This window comes from Nymphalis io, chromosome 21 (assembly GCF_905147045.1).
Source record: "Nymphalis io chromosome 21, ilAglIoxx1.1, whole genome shotgun sequence".
Taxonomy (NCBI): domain Eukaryota; kingdom Metazoa; phylum Arthropoda; class Insecta; order Lepidoptera; family Nymphalidae; genus Nymphalis; species Nymphalis io.
In genome coordinates, this window is record NC_065908.1 from 2,809,771 (window position 1) to 2,826,923 (window position 17,153).

The 17,153-nt window shown below is 31.7% G+C and overlaps 1 protein-coding gene across 2 annotated transcripts in view; it reads left to right on the top strand.

The window, feature by feature from the left end:
• Positions 1–17,153, top strand: part of LOC126776791 (ecdysone oxidase-like) — a 119,164-nt gene that overhangs the window by 87,712 nt on the left and 14,299 nt on the right. The gene's annotated exons all lie outside the window — the stretch shown is intronic.

Here is a 17,153-nt window from a genome sequence, read left to right on the forward strand (position 1 = left end):
TCAATTATACATATAATGGATTTCTTATCATGTCTAGAATATTGTATGAAAAAAACCGGCATTTAAATAATGTATGGTTTTAACGATTATTTTAAAACCATATAAATATTTTAATTTACTCAATTTACTGTATATTATAATTTTTTAACTTGTTTCTAGTTTAATAAGTCAACAGGATAGAAGTCGGGATGTCAAATAAAAACTTCACAAGTAAGGAAGGCGACGTTGATTTGGGGACCACTGGAGAAATTCTGTGTTGTTCAAAATTATTAGAGGTTAGTAAGCCTGCTGCTTAAGACGCGTAAAATTATTTTGTTATCTGTTACTTCTTGAATGTATGTATAGTTGTTGATGTAAATTTTATTATTGAACAAAAACAATGGAAGAAGAAATATAATTAACTAAATAAAAGTAATGTAATTGTGGTGTTGTTTTACTAGGTGGTAGGGCTTTGTGCAAGCCCGTCTGGGTAGGTACCACCCGCTCGTCACATATTTTACCGCCAAAGAGTACTATTATCGTGGTGTGCTTACTTGAAGAATGAGTGGGCGAGTTTGAACTCGCTACTACAGGCGTAAGGAATATCCTATTTCCTAGTACACTAATCTTAGTGCGCATCGGCGTTGTAAGAGATTATTCATATTTCTTACAGCGTCAGCGGGCGATGGTGACCTTTTCGCAGGTAGAGTACTTGCATATCTACCTACGTTAAATAAAAAATTACACATATTAAATAATTGGTGGACGTGTTATTGAGAAATATTTGACGATTTTTTAATAACACTTTGTTATATGTCAACAAAAAAAAATATATAAATATATAAAATCGTCTTTTCAAATAATCGGTGAACATATACAAAAAGTGAATTTTAAAAGAAAATAATACTCTTCGTATATATAACCTCCTTTTTTGAAGCGGCTTTATATAATAATTATTTCACATTATAACTTTACTTTATACGTGGCATGAACTGAGGTCGTAAGATATAAAAGCAATTATATTGGCCTTGGGTTTTTATTTCTCACATTATAAACGTCGTTTCATACTGGACGCGCCTTATTCTTTACGACTGGACCGATATCGCTGCATTTTATGTTAGTTTTATTGACGGCATGCGTAGCGGTGCTACGGCTTCTACGACACATGGTTATACAAAATTTCAGTTGGTTGCTAATTATTCTATGATACTGATATGTGATACTTTTTCGAAACAATAAATTCAACTAAAACACTCTAATGCTATAACTTAACGATAAAATGTTTTGCTATAATTGGTTTTTAGAAGTTTTAATACATTTAGTAATTAGTTTTCCTTATGTAATACAAAAACGATGTTAGTTGATCGTTTTTCATGAGCTCAAGTGTTTCGACCGAGAATTGCTGCGCTGTCTTTTATCTATGGCGGTAAACATTTGCATGCCGGTTTTTCATCAATATTATATTAACTGTGGTTTTGACCATGTCGAATCGATTTTGAAGTCTGATTTGAACTTTTCAGAATCTTTAGCAGCGCGGATATTTGTTAGCCAGACAGTAGACGTTATTGTTCACGAAGTTGCCATTTAGAGTGCCTCAAACAAGGTCACTCCCGGTATTAAACCTCACTACCAGTATTTAACGACTCTCGAAATGTCTTCGAATATATATTTAGAATACAGTATTTTAAATTTATTCTATCTCATTTGCTCTATTATTGGTGAGTCATGCTTATTTTTAAAGAAAGAACTCATCACGAACAAAGCTTCGAGTAGTTTATCAGCATTTACCGGCTGATTTATGTAATTTGTAATGTCTATTTTATTAATCTTCGGTTTCTTTCTCGTACTCCTTTGATATTGCCGTCAATGCGACACTAATTACGGGATTTATGGTGTTAAGTCCATTGTGCTATAATTAAACTGACTTACGTTCTATTAAAATGAAAAAGAAATTTTTAAATTCTTTTAAAAAAATGAAAATTAAAATGAATAGTGCAGTACGAACAGTAAGGTTGATAGTATAATCATTACTCATTAGGTATTTAAAATATATAAAAACATCCTGGGGTACCCCAGACACATGCACAAAAACCACCAGTGAATTATTTATATAAGATGTGATGGTATAATCACTACAATTTATAAAATAAAGTTCCTTACTACCTCCGTCTGTCCCTCTGAACGCGATAAACCCAAAATTCACGGAACGGATTTTACATATGACACATTTTCACATCTAGTTCTTACCGCGGTGACGCTTGACCCGTTCGTTTTTGCGGAATGTAAAGTAGCTAAATACATTATATAAATATATATATTTTTTAATATATAATATTAATTATATCTGTATCAGCATAATATAATTGTAAAACGATTTACATAAGTTTTTTTTTTCAATGAAATATCAAAGAAACGCAAAATATAAAAACTATGCTCACATAAAAAAAATATCTTAGTATTTTAAAGTAAATAAAACATCACTCATATAAAATACATTGGATTTTAAAAACATACGAAATGTTATCGAACAAGCGCTGCTAATAAACTTCACTGCAGTGCATAGAAGCTGCCGTTGGAGGAAATTGAATATGGAATGTGGGTAGAATGCAAACTGAGCCCCGCTAACCTCACTACTTTCTTGCAGTTATCGATTATTTTACTCGTTTAGAACTTAAAACCTAACATTCTAAAAGACCATCATATTCAAAACAACAAGTCTTGTTTTAGATTATATACAAGTATAAATATATATGTTTTTTAAATTATGTAATGAATTGTAATAAAATGTAATTTAAGAATTAATTCTTGTAATATTTAATTTAATAATTAATATAATTTAAAAGTTAATTTAAGTTAAAATGTTTCCATGTCATAAATATAATATAATAATATAATAAACATAATATAATAAACATGTACATTATGTTTAAAGCAAATAAATTGAATTGAATTGAAATTGAATTAATAACATGCCACATGTCAGTGTGTTCGGAGTAATTCCATACAAAACTGTCTTTGGAAATAGCTTCTATCGTATCGGGTACTCATTTGTTTATTAGACCACCAAACAGTAATTTTTATTATGTTAGCAAAATGGACATGGCACATGGATTCCGTTGTCGGTGGAGCCTTGAAGCCATTTGTTCATCTGCATCCTAAATATACAATTTCAAGAATACCTTACCTTCACACAAAAATGAATCAAATAAATCACGGTGTTTACACCAACAAAAACTTAAAACGTAGAAAAAGCTAATATTTTTGACATTCAGATAGTGTCTTCTTAATAACTAATCTGGTCCAGTAGTATTTTTTTGACGAATGTCGTCTAGCGCCATCTATCAGCAGAGATTGGAAACTGGCTGAATGTCTAACAGAATCACACCGAGTTGGTCTTTTATAGTGACTAAAGTTGAGTAAATAAAATTTAAGCGATGTGGTCGTTTGTAGAACTCGTAACTAACTTGTCCCAGGGTCTATAAAAGTCCTTGGCAGGAGTTAGTACACTTTTATTAGACTTTCTCGTTGATTAGATTTCTATATCCAATTCAGTCTTTGTTGCACGTTTGTGTGTAGTAATTCAATAATATAAAAACCTTAAAATGACTTTTCGATTATTAATTTCGCTCAAACGCGGGCTCGGACAAGGATGATTATTGATTATCTTCGGGAATTCCCTCCAAGTTTATTTTCTTATAAATAAATTGTGAGTATTATTTGTAACTTGTGTATTTATAGCTATTATAACTAAGTATTGCAACTGTGCCATATCCGAAAAAACTAATGTTTAGTTTACTAAAAAGATATTTTTTTATTGCTATTTGTTAAATTATAAAAAAAAATATTATGCAGTCTGTTAATCCCTATAAAGACTCAGACTAAGAGTTTTTCAATTATATAATATAATAATCAATCATTATTATTAGAGATATTATGAGTAAACATTTAAGTTTTTAAGGGCTCGAAAGTGCCTTGGCCTAAATGAGAGCTACAAAATGCCAAACATCGACTTTTTTGGCTTTATAAACGGTCCAATGCTCTTTTGTGTCCAAAACCCAGCAAGGTGAATGTAGAATAGTAAAAGTTGTATTTTTTTTTTATAATCTTTCTATTAAACAAATAGTTTGTTATGACCGCCACCAATTTGTATGAACAGTATTTATTAAGTTGTGAGGTTTGAACCGGATGTACTAACAGGGGAAGTTACTAATACAAGCTCGTAAGAAATTACAGAAGACAAGTCTTTATGTACAAGCAACGTTAAAGAATATTTTCATTACAATATCATGTCGTAATCCGGTCTTATATTTAGAAATAAAAGTTGTTCATTTTGAAAAGTACGGTATGAGTGTAAAAACATACCTATTCATTGAAAGCCCACAAAGGCGTCTGCGGTCAGCCTTTATAAAGTGGACTTTTATATCGGACCCCGCGAAACACGACCTCACCCACTAAAGTATATACACTAAGATATAAAGCTTCTAGATGTCTTTCTATTATAAAATATTAGTATTATTTAAGCCGAGATGGCCTAGTGGTTATAGAACGCGTGAATTTTAACCGATGATCGTGGGTTCAAACCCGGGCAAGTACCACTGAATTTTCATGTGCTTAATTTGTGTTTATAATTCATCTCTTGCTTGACGGTGAAGGAAAACGTCGTGGTGGAATAAGCTCCAAGCCTTCTCCTCAAAAGGGAGAGGAGGCCTTAGCCCAGCAGTGGGACAATAACAGGCTGTTACTGTAGTATTAATTATATTTAAACATACCTAAGCAAAAAAATAACTTTTTTATTTATAGTATTGTTTACAGCATCCCTGCTGTAAACAACACATATATAGAAATTCGACAGCAATAGCGCCTATCTGTTCCGACTTAAAAGAAAAATTTTGTTTATTTCCATTAAAAATACCTGAATCCGGATTGCATTGCTTCCTAGTAAGTCTACACTGAGCAATTCAGACTCAATCACAAGCAAAAAATTATCAAAATCAGTCGAACTGCTTAGAAAGGGTTCAGTAACATACACACGAAGAGAAGAATTATAAGATAGAGATATGGAGATGTATCGTAAAAGTATACATGGACGCAGTATTGCATTTCATTTCATTTCCAGTTTCCTCTCCATTAGTGGCGCTCCCTTGCTATTGCTTTGAACTTATTACTAGGCTTTTTTTTTTTTTATAGAATAGGAAGGCGGACGAGCATATGGGCCACCTGATGGTAAGTGGTCACCAACGCTCTTAGACATTGGCATTGTAAGAAATGTCAACCATCGCTTACATATCCAATGCGCCACCGACCTTGGGAACTAAGATTTTATGTCCCTTGTGCCTGTAATTACACTGACTCACTCACCCTTCAAACCGGAACACAACAATATCAAGTATTGCTGTTTTGCGGTAGAATATCTGATGAGTGGGCGGTACCTACCCAGACGAGCTTGCACAAAGCCCTACCACCAGTAGGCTACGCACTAGATGGTGTTTCGTCATTACGACACTCATGATGCACCATATAGAAGGTCTATATGCACCATATAGACCTTACCTTGTCTCTAGTTGATTAAAAAATAATAGATAATTCGTATTTTCAGGTAAAATAGCACAGCTATAATTATATATTATACATACTGATATGATATTAAAGTTATATATTATAAATATAACGATCACACCCAAAAATACTAGAAGCAGTTAAGAATTATTGAGATAATCCATTTTTCTATTATCGTTTGAAACTAATAATATGAAGCCAAAATGCCAAAAATGGAAAAAAAAACCATAAGGTTATAATGATGCAATTTATTACTCATCCATCTTTAATATATATTATAGGTATTTATACAGTCTTTTTCCTTTTTTAAATAAAATGTAATATTTTTTGTTAATATATTTGTAGCTCAAAGTTTGAGGGGAATCTCTAGATGGCCATTAGTTCTATACTATACAATTGTTTCAGGACAATAATAAACTTAAATACATACTACGTAACTTTATACTGGTTCGTCTAGAAAACCTATATCCATGTAACCTTTCCCCCGGAGATTGAATAAGGCTGGAGTGAAGTCGACTCCGGATTTATGAGGATTCCTCCGCCTGCACTCCTCCCTGATTGCCAGTTTATTTTGTGTCAAAGTGCGTGAGATCTGCGACGAGCCGGGATTAATGGACTGGTTTAAAATGTTACTTTTTAGAAGATTTATCTTCAATACGTAATTTAAAAAAGCGTTGTTATGTACTATATCGTTCTCAAATAATTGATTTCGTGATTCGTTAGCGATAAAATGTTAAATTTTAATATTTGCACACTGTTTCTGATAGAAATTCGCGGACTCACTTTAAAGTTTTAGGTGCCATTCTCGTGATACATAAACTAAGTATTAAATTACTTTAATTTTTGCGTACTTTTTGGGCATAGCGTATTACGAATAATTTTATCTACCCGAGTCGTATTACAAAAGATTAAAAATATGGCTGTAAAAGAAATTACAGAATTATTATTTCTTACTTATTAAATTGTTTTGTTTTTACTACAACTGATCTCATATTTAATATATCCTGGAACAAAACCGAACCCCAATCTTTCGCAGCGTTCGATGACATCGTCAAGCTTCGTAGACGTTTCAATTTATATCGAGAACAAATTTATTGCACGTTGTAGTCTGAACTATATAAAATGAAAGGTTCTCGTATTAAAAGACTCTTTAAACGATGTTAAACTTTAATACTAAACTATCTATAAACCTTACTAATGGACATTTAAAGTGACAATCAAAGTTCAATCGTGAATCATACATATTTCAAACAAGTAAGAAAGTTCCAAGGCGGTCCGGTGTACAAGCCGGGCGATAGTTCGTTCAGGTTCAGGTTCAACTGATCTCATATTTAATATATCCTGGAACAAAACCGAACCCCAATCTTTCGCAGCGTTCGGTGACATCGTCAAGCTTCGTAGACGTTTCAATTTATATCGAGAACAAATTTATTGCACGTTGTAGTCTGAACTATATAAAATGAAAGGTTCTCGTATTAAAAGACTCTTTAAGCGATGTTAAACTTTAATACTAAACTATCTATAAACCTTACTAATGGACATTTAAAGTGACAATCAAAGTTCAATCGTGAATCATACATATTTCAGACAAATAAGAAAGTTCCAAGGCGGTCCGGTGTACAAGCTGGGCGATAGTTCGTTCAGGGGTTTTATTGACTTCATAAAATAAAACGCAGGTAAAACTTGCTTGTAACGCACGGCTGTCGTTTATGAGTTCAGGTCATGAGGTATAGTCGAATTGAATAAAAGTGTTTGATAACTATTGCTGTATATGTATTTAAATGAAATTAAAGTTTGTTTTTTTTTTATATAGAATAGGAAGGCGGACGTGCATATAGGCCACCTGATGTTAAGTGGGCACCAACACCCATAGACATTGGCATTGTTAGAAATGTTAACATTTTACATCACCAATTCGCCACCAACTTTGGGAACTAAGATGTTATGTCCCTTGTACCTGTAATTACACTGGCTCACTCAGCTTTCAAACCGGAACAAAACAATACCAAGTACTGCTGTTTGCGGTAGAATATCTGATGAGTGGGTGGTACCTACCCAGACGAGCTTGCACAAAGCTCTACCACCAGTTTTTATTATATAAACAACTATGATTCCTATTACAGTTTAAAATGCACATAACATTTATTCATATAAAATAGGTAGGCTGACTGGCAATTGGACCACATGCCACACCATACAAATCGTCACTTTAAGAAATATTAATCAACCCTTCGCCAATGCGCCACCAACCTTGGGAACTAAGATGTTATGTCTCTTGTGCCTGTAGTTACACTAGCTCATTCACTCTTTAAACCGGAACAGAACAATTCTTTTTGCTGTTTTTTGGTAAAATATCTAAACAGCTTCTCCAGCATGTAGAAGAAAACACCTTTACAACTGTCAGAAATTATTACTTAATAATTTAGTAATTCAATGTATTTATTAATTTATATTTGATATCATTATGCTTTTTTCTATTCGATTTTATAAAGCATCATACACATGTTTTAAGATAGCGTCTCAAACGGACGCCTGGTATCTAATCTTTGAATAGATGTAGGGGCGAATTTTCATATGGGGGATATTTTTTATATCCCTCAAAAGTGTCGACGAAGGATCGGCCATTTTCCGGTAATTTCGACTGGAAGACATTCAGAGTTATGTGTGATTGTGTAAAGCATTTTACGATGGTTCGAACGAAATAGCTTCGAGACCCTTTTCAGCAATTGATATTCGGAAATTATTGCATGAGACTTAAGGTTTTATTTTATGAAATCTATATTATTTATTTGTTAATGGAAAACTTTGAAATGTTTGAAACTTTGAAAAGAAAATCCGCACTAAAATGTACGGTTTTATTCAGATCTGTAAGGACAGACTAAGTAAGGCTCCAGTGGTACTTTTATAACGCTTTTATTACTCATTTCATTACTACACGACAAATATTTATACTTAAATGGTAAGTTAGCGTTAAATTCTTGTTATTTTAATTTCATATATAAATAAGATTAAACTAGGACATTATGATTTACAGCGAATTAATAATAAAATAAATGGTTTTTACTTTTTATATTTACAGCAATATACAGATACCATTTTTATTTCATTTTTAAAATTAATACCCAATATTCTGATTCTGTATATCACGATGTCGAGTTTTATTAATACTGGTCCAGTTTTAGCGGGTTGATGTGTACAAAGAAGGACAGAGGTACATGCCAACAATGACAGTTAAATGGCATGTAACTGTGAAATTTAGTTCGTAAAACAGTTATTTGCAAAAAGCGTTGTCGTTGAACTGAAAGAATGTTTTGTAAACGTCGCGTAGACTCTTTGTAGCACTGCTTTCTACGTTGGTCTACGAAGGTAGCAAGTGCTACGTAATTATATAAATATTATTAATAATAATATTATGATAAAAGCTGAGATGGTCTAGTGGTAAGAACGCGTGAATCTTAACCGATCATCGTGGGTTCAAACCCGGGCAAGCACTACTGAATATTCATGTGCTTAATTTGTGTTTATAATTCATCTCGTGTTTGACGATAAAGGAAAACATTGTGAGGAAACCTGCATGTGTCTAATTTCATTGAAATTCTGCCACATGTGTATTCTACCAACCCGCATTAAAGCAGAGTGGTGGAATAAGCTCCAAACCAAAAAAAAGGGAGAGGAGGCCTTAGATCAACAGTGGGACATTAACAGGCTGTGATTGACTGACTGATTATTATGATAAAATTAAAGTATTTATTTCACTTAGAACATAAAATTTCTAAATTATAAATGTTTTATTCATTCATTCATTTATATAATAAAATAAAAATATTTTATTTTAGTCATTGATATTCTTGACCATGCTCTACATACCGTAATAAAAAGAAAGTACATTATTAATTTAATTTTGACCGTGACCCGTTTGACGTTCAAAGTTAGTTTTTGTTTAAATAAGTATAAAATGCATAGTAGATAAATGCCACCAGATTTTAAGATCGATGATTCAGCATAATGGCAAAGGAGACGGTCTATAAAATCGCATATTGGGTCGTAGGGCGGATTCGTTACGCCCTCAACAGGATGAATCTTGCGCTATGCCCTACCATTTGATTTATTATCCGTGGAAAAAGTAATTATGGTATTCTTCAGTTTTCTTTGTTGACATTTCACATTTAGGTTTTTTTTATATTGAAGAGAAATACAAACAGTCATTTAGAGACTGTTAACCGTATCGTATCGTATTGTAGTAAGCTTACAATCTGTCTGATTAAAGTTATAGAGCTGTAGAGCTTTGCCTAGCATGGGTATTAGTTTTGATAATTTTCCAAATATGTGAGGGAATCTTAAAGCATAAATATTATTAAGAATAAAATAAATCTATATTTTAAAGATAATTGTAATACCTATATGATTTTATTGATTCTTGTATTAGTCATGTTGTAGAACTACTTTTATTTTTTTCTTTTAAAAGACTTATTATAAAGATTTTTTATTCGTAAAATTATTTAATATTTTTTATGTATTTCTTAATATTATTTTAAGTAAATTATTAAGTTCTTATGAGAAATAAAGATTTTTAACCCCATATCCTGTATATTATAATAACACTCGCTTGCACACCCTTTAAACCAAAACACAGCAATACATTGGACTGTTTTATTGATAGTAAAACTGATGAGCTTTCCAGATTGGCTTCAAAACTCAACCGTTAAAAATGTTTATTTCGATTTACAAAACACACGAGTTCAACTTATTCGTTCCTCGATGTCTCACGCTACACGTCAAACTTTAAAAGCTGCATGTGTTTCAACTTTATTGAGAAATGGCTCTACGAATTGATTCCGACGTGTTCACACCCATTTTAAAATGTACTAAAATGTCTTACGTTTCAAATGTCAAACGAAATTTAACCTAGATTCGATGTCATAAAGTTGAAATTACGTTAGCGCTGTCACAAGACTTTGTCTAAAAAGACGTCGACCATGTTTATAAGTGCTCTTTTTGTGTGTAATGGATTTTTAAGTGAATAAACAAGAAGAAAAGTGGCAATAAACGGTAGTATTACAAGACATGATTACTAAATGATGGACTTATTTTAGATGACTTTGTTGGTTTACGAAAACATTTTTAAATGCAATTCCCGCGACTTTCTATAATATTTGAATTTCGAATATATTTATTGAGTTCTTGATTACTTCTTGAAATCATGGAAGTAAAAAAATCAAATCTATTTTGTGGATTTGTTGCGCATGCTTTAACAACGACTGACTTTATAGTTACAGAAAAACAGATGAATAAAACAAAATTGGGCTTCTTTATATATATGTATATTTATATATACATGGTGAGTGACCACTTAACTACCATTGAGTAATATCATCAAATAAATAAAGCTGATTAATACAATATTCAAAACAAATGAAATATTTACAAAGACGTAAAAGCTAGATGTTAATATTTATCAAATAATTTAGTTTCCAACGAAAGGAGATTTATATAAGGATCGTTTCGGATCTTTTTAGAAAATATTTCGCTGTATTCATATTTAAAAGTGTTAAATATGAAATATATGTTAGTATATTGGTAATGTTATATATTTTTCTTGAGTGCGGAAAATCCGCACTTGGCTATATTTTATAAAATAGAAGCAAGAATAATTTACGAGAAGTGACTTCCCGCCCAATAACATTGGAACGAATCGTTTTAATACTTTTTAAAAGTGGAACTTTTTATTCATTATACAGTATAATATGAGTTGTTTCACACACACACACACACACACAGATAAACATCCAGTAGACAAATAGACAGCATTTAAAATCATTAAAAAAATGTTTTTTTTTATTTGTCATTATATATTTTTGACTTGATAACATAGTATATGTTTTAACTAGCAGATTTAAGCATAATATATGAAATATTATCTGGCTAACATAGTATAATACATGAACCTTATAATATTTACGCCTCAGTGGTTATGAAACTCATCACATTCAATTTATGCTGTTCTATTATTTTAATAAGTTACCTGCTATATTGGTATTTTATTTCACAATAATAGTTAAATATTATATGGTCTATTAATAAAGGTTTCATTTTTGTTCTAATTTATGTGCTTTGTTGCATTATATTTCTAATATTAATAAAAAAATAATTAATTTACATATAATTTTCACTTTAATATATAAAAAACATCATGTTTTACATTGTTTATACAATACTGGATATTTTTAATTTTTAATCGAATTATAAAAGTAAAAAATATATCAAATATCAAGAAATTTATTTGCTGTATATTGGACTGATATGCCTAACGTAGGCGGTCCGCGAGGCGAGATGAAAAATCACAGACGACTTTTTTTATTACACGACCACTAGGGGTGGAACGGGTGTAATTAGGCACAGAAGTGACTAACAGATATATTGCTTTGTATTTTTTTTAAATTATCCGCTAACTCAAATGTTATTTCTATATTTTTTTCTTAGGACCGTACAAGCTTTTGCTTAGGACCGTACAAGTATTAAAAAAAATATAATATATCTGATTCGAATGTTCATCATTTATGACGGCGACAGTACTTTTAAATTATTTAAAGTATTTTGTTCAATGTTACGGCGTCGCTTTAAAGATTTTCGAATGCTTAAAATATGCTTGTTATGATTTTTCACAAAACAAAGTATTAGTGCTGTGAAGATTTCAATCACAAGTGTCGCAGTTAATATAAACTGTACTATAATTATAATATAAACTGTTTAGTTTTCGCGTTGACTCATAGATGGCGTTAGTTGTTAAAAAAACTGCACTACGTGATGCAAAATCACAAGAAATATATAGTATATAATCAAGTCGGCATACTCACTATTAACAATAAATCGTAATAAAATGATTTAATTCTTTTAGTATCTACACACTCGAGATATTACACAAACCAGTGGTATGAAAGTTCTGCACCAAATTGTCTGCAAATGAAAAAAAATGAAAATAACAAGTTATTCGCTAAAATAAATATTGAAAAAAAAACTTATAAATATTGCAATAGTTCATAAAAAAGTACGAAATATAAAAAAAAAAATAATATCATCAGAAAATAAGACGAAGGGCGTGCGGTAAAATCTATAAAAGGTACGGGCGAATATTAATTTTATTTTAATATTTATTTATATTTAATTATTTAAAAAAATATCCTGTGATGAAGCCTAATTTTACCTGAATGAAGTTGTGACATGATTGTCGACAGTTTTTTAAATTCTTTTTATGCCTTTTTTAACTGCTACAAATAAAAGCTCTGCCGATATCGCATACCGTAACAGCCTGTGAATGTCCCACTGCTAGGCTAAAGGCCTCCTCTCCTCTTTTTGAGGAGAAGGTTTGGAGCTTATTCTACCACGCTGCTCTAATGCGGGTTGGTGGAATACACATGTGGGAGAATTTCAGTGAAATTAGACACAAATTAAGCACATGAAAATTCAGTGGTGCTTGCCCGGGTTTGAACCCACGATCATCGGTGAAGGTTCACGCGCTCTTACCACTGGCCCAGTGGTAAGAGCGCGTCTTATCTCGGCTCAATCAACATCGTAACAATCGATATCATATAATAAAGCATATCATATCTTTGATTCGAAAGCTAGCATTAGTAGCCTGAGTACAGTTTCAGTTCATTTATACAACTTTTCTTTTTAGTATCTGAGAAATGTCGCTTTTCAAATGTCATTGAATTGTGGACGTTTTGTGACAAATGTTGTCTTGATGACTATAAATTATTTTGTTTTGTTTTCTTTGTGTGCGTTTTTGCCATCTATATAAAATTTTCAATATACACAATGAATCTTATATAGAAGACGAAAGTGCCATAACGTAAAAGCCCAGTTGAAAGGTAGGATTTTGTGTCTATGGAATGTGAAACGCGTTTATCGTTGAAAATAATTTTATATTTACATTGAGAAATTTTTATTAGATTATATTTCTGGGATATATTATATCTGGTATATCAAGTCTAGAGTGAATAGGCATCTTCTAGGTAAGCGCGCTCCATCTTAGACTGTATCATCACTTTCCATCAGGTGTGATAACAGTCAAGCGCTAGCTTATATACTTAAAAACAAAAATCGATTTTGGGGTCAAAATTACTGTCGAAAAGAGTATAGGTGCTAATATTTACGGTCAAAGTATGGCGCAGTATATACAAAACAAATATATATTTCTATCATATTTGACATAAATACTCACAATACGTCTATTTTATTACCTTTGGTCAAACTCAAACGAGGATATTTCTGCAATAAAACTGACATCGGTTACTTGTCTCAAGAGCTATAACTCCAGTCATCCACACGCGGCTCGACATTCGAAAACGAAAAGCCATTTGATTTGAAATATTTATTTTTTTTTTCCATTTTATAGGGTTTCAGTTAACGCTATAGTTCCACTTCATTCACAATTAAAATTTATTATAGTACAGTATGAAAACTCATATGCTCCTGATTTAATATAAATAGCAATCTATTCTATATGTAAAATTTTATTATTTTTACAGGAGTAAATAAAATATATATGTATATTTAATCTTTTGTTTTGATTAGTAAAAAAAGTAGCTTGTTAAAAGGTATTTTAAATATATTGATATTTTTAAGTTAGTTAAAAATTATAGGAAGTATTAAAAATTATTGCCTATGAAAAAATAAAAAAATAAATTAAGCGACTGTAAAGGTTCCACAGCTAGGCTGAGCTTGGTGGTTATTATATACTTTCACCCGAGATATCGGCTTTCTCGCGAAATTTTCCTTCACCGCCGATCAAGAGATGAAATTTACAAATTAAGCAGATAAAAATTTAGTGACGCATGGCCATGTTTGAGTCAGCACGATTCAATTGCTTTAACAACTTTTATTTTTCCACTGTGTTCAGTGTGGAGAGGTCCAAATAATTCTATATTATCACCCATGGTCACAGAAACCGGATTTTTCCGCAATAAACCTGACATCGGCTACTCGTCTCAAGAGCAATAACTCCAGTCAGCCGCACGCGGCGTGGACACTTGAAAATGAAAATATATAGCCACTCGACTTGAGAACTCGACTCTATTTTAAAGAAGTATGCAATTAATTTTCTTTATATTTTATTTAGTTTCTAATGTCTTTGACTTTGATATTTGAAGGCGCTGAAATTAGTTTACTATTCAATATATTAAGTATCTTATATGAGTCATTATTGAGTTATATTATTTAAAATAATACTGATATTTTAAATACTTTTATTTATTTATTGTGCTGGGTAGTAACAACATCGATTCCGTATTTAAAAAAAATATGAAGTTTTAAAAATGCATAATACATGGATACATAGTGTCCAGCGGTTATAACACATTGATTCAAATCTCGGAAAGCATTTCTGAGTTTCATCTGATAATTTGTTCACGTATTTATAGTTCAATTCGAGCTCCGAGATAAAAGAAAACGTCGTTAGAAACCTTGCCATCAGAAATATGTCGGATGAAAATGTGCCGCATATACTACTCGCGCTGTAGCAAGATGCTGGGTCATTTAAGAGCCGTCAATTTATTTATTTTTATGAGAGAAATGATTTATTTATTATATATCATATAGTTTTCATAAAAATTTGACTCGATATATTTTATATTTTTTAAAAACTCACGCAATCAACTAAATGTTCACATTACCAAATGTTCTAGTTTGTAAAACACGACAAATTCAAAATAATTTATTTTCCTTCGTAAGCACAAAGCGCGGCGCTTATTAAGTTTAATTTTTAATATTCGCGCTCAACCCGCGTAAAATTGCAATCTACCACCGAAACGAGCACAAAAAATATATTTTTAGCGGTATTTATTCATATATTATCTCGTTTAAGAAAGCGTGATATTTTGTTTATAAGATTTTGCCAGTTGACTTTTATATCAGTTAAAACCAATTAAAAATTAAATTCCTTTATTCGATCGAGTAAGTATATTGATTACTCATACACTTACTTATCGTTTGAAGTAAAAACTAACACAATCTTCGAATAGAAAATATCCTGACCTTCAACGAAGTGGAGAAAGTAAGTCATAGACACAAATTACTACAAATATGACACTATATACAGTTATACACAAGACGTATTTACTATTTTTTTTTAAGGATTTAATCGTGAATAAAAAGTGCTGCTAACATTACGACTACAAATTTGAATGAAGATAAATCAGTACAAGTTTATTCCTTCAGCCCATAAAGGCTAATATTACAGTAACAATAACAGCTGGTAAGTATCCCACTGCTGGGCTAAAGTTTTTTCTCATTATTTAAGGAGAAGGTTTGGACTTTAGTCCACATCGCTCCAGATCGCGAGTCGATGGATACACGTAGCAGAATTGCGTTTGCCATATGCAGGTTGCTTTACGATATTTTCCTTCACCGCCAATGTCTTGGTGATTGTGTACTTATATCATTGCCCATTCAAGTGACCCATTGTTTCGTTCGCTGATTATGTTATAAAAAAATACAGCATGCATATTAGATATAACAAGTCACAAGAAATATTACATTACTATATATCATCTGCGACTTTACCCTCGTCTAAGGAGATGGGCCAGGTTTTAGATTTAAAAAAGAGCTTATGTCTTTCCTTGAGGCTTAAACTTGCTTAACACTGAATTTCATCAAAATCGAATCAGTTGCTTAGTCGTGAAAGTGTAACAGACATACAGAGGTACTTTCGCATATTATTAGTAGTGATTTTTTTTGACTATATACATTGAAAGGTAGAATGTGCTAAGTATGGAATAATAGCATACTGACTGTAGTATAGTAAGCACTCAATAGGCGCAGGGATTATTTTAATGTTATAGATTTACTTTTAAATATAATCCCGTTTCTTTAATGATATACAATTAAATAGTTCTTTATTTTCATTCAGTGAACGGCTTCAAAACGTTCTGAGTTGAATGCAAAAAAAAAAAATTGATTCTTTTAATGAAAGAAAAAATTATACAGCAGTAATTTTTTCCGATTCAATTTGCGCGCTTTGAATTAATTTCGCGCTCATTCAGCGTTGCATTAACCAAATGTATTCATGAGGTGTGTACACACGAAAAAGGTATAATTTTTCGCTTATTATTATCAATATATTTCTCATGAAAAGAATATCAGTAAATAATATTAACCTTTATATTTCATCATCTTTGGTTAAGCTAAGGGCTGCAAAGCCTGGTCTTGGGTTTAAATTCTGGACCAATACAAAGTTATTAGTCAAGAAAATTTAAGTAACTGCCCCCAGGTCAGGAAGTTGGCTATGTTAACAAGCTCGTGTCTCGTATAGCACGTAAAGCCTTTGGATGCACCTGAACTATTTGCGTTCATATCGGATTCGCCATTTTATTATGAGAGTGTTAGAATAGCACTCTGCACTCTGCATTTGCCTACTTAAACACTGCTAGTGTTCGCCCCTGGCTTCGGTCGCCTTTGAGGGGAGAGAAGGGACAAGTGAAAAGACAAAGTATGAAAAAAATACTCTTTATTCTTACTTGGGATTCAAGCTTGCTTTGTACATAATTTCATCCAAATTGGTTTACTGGGTTAACCGTGAGCAAGAGACAGACAGACAAAGTTACTTTCGTATTTATAATGTA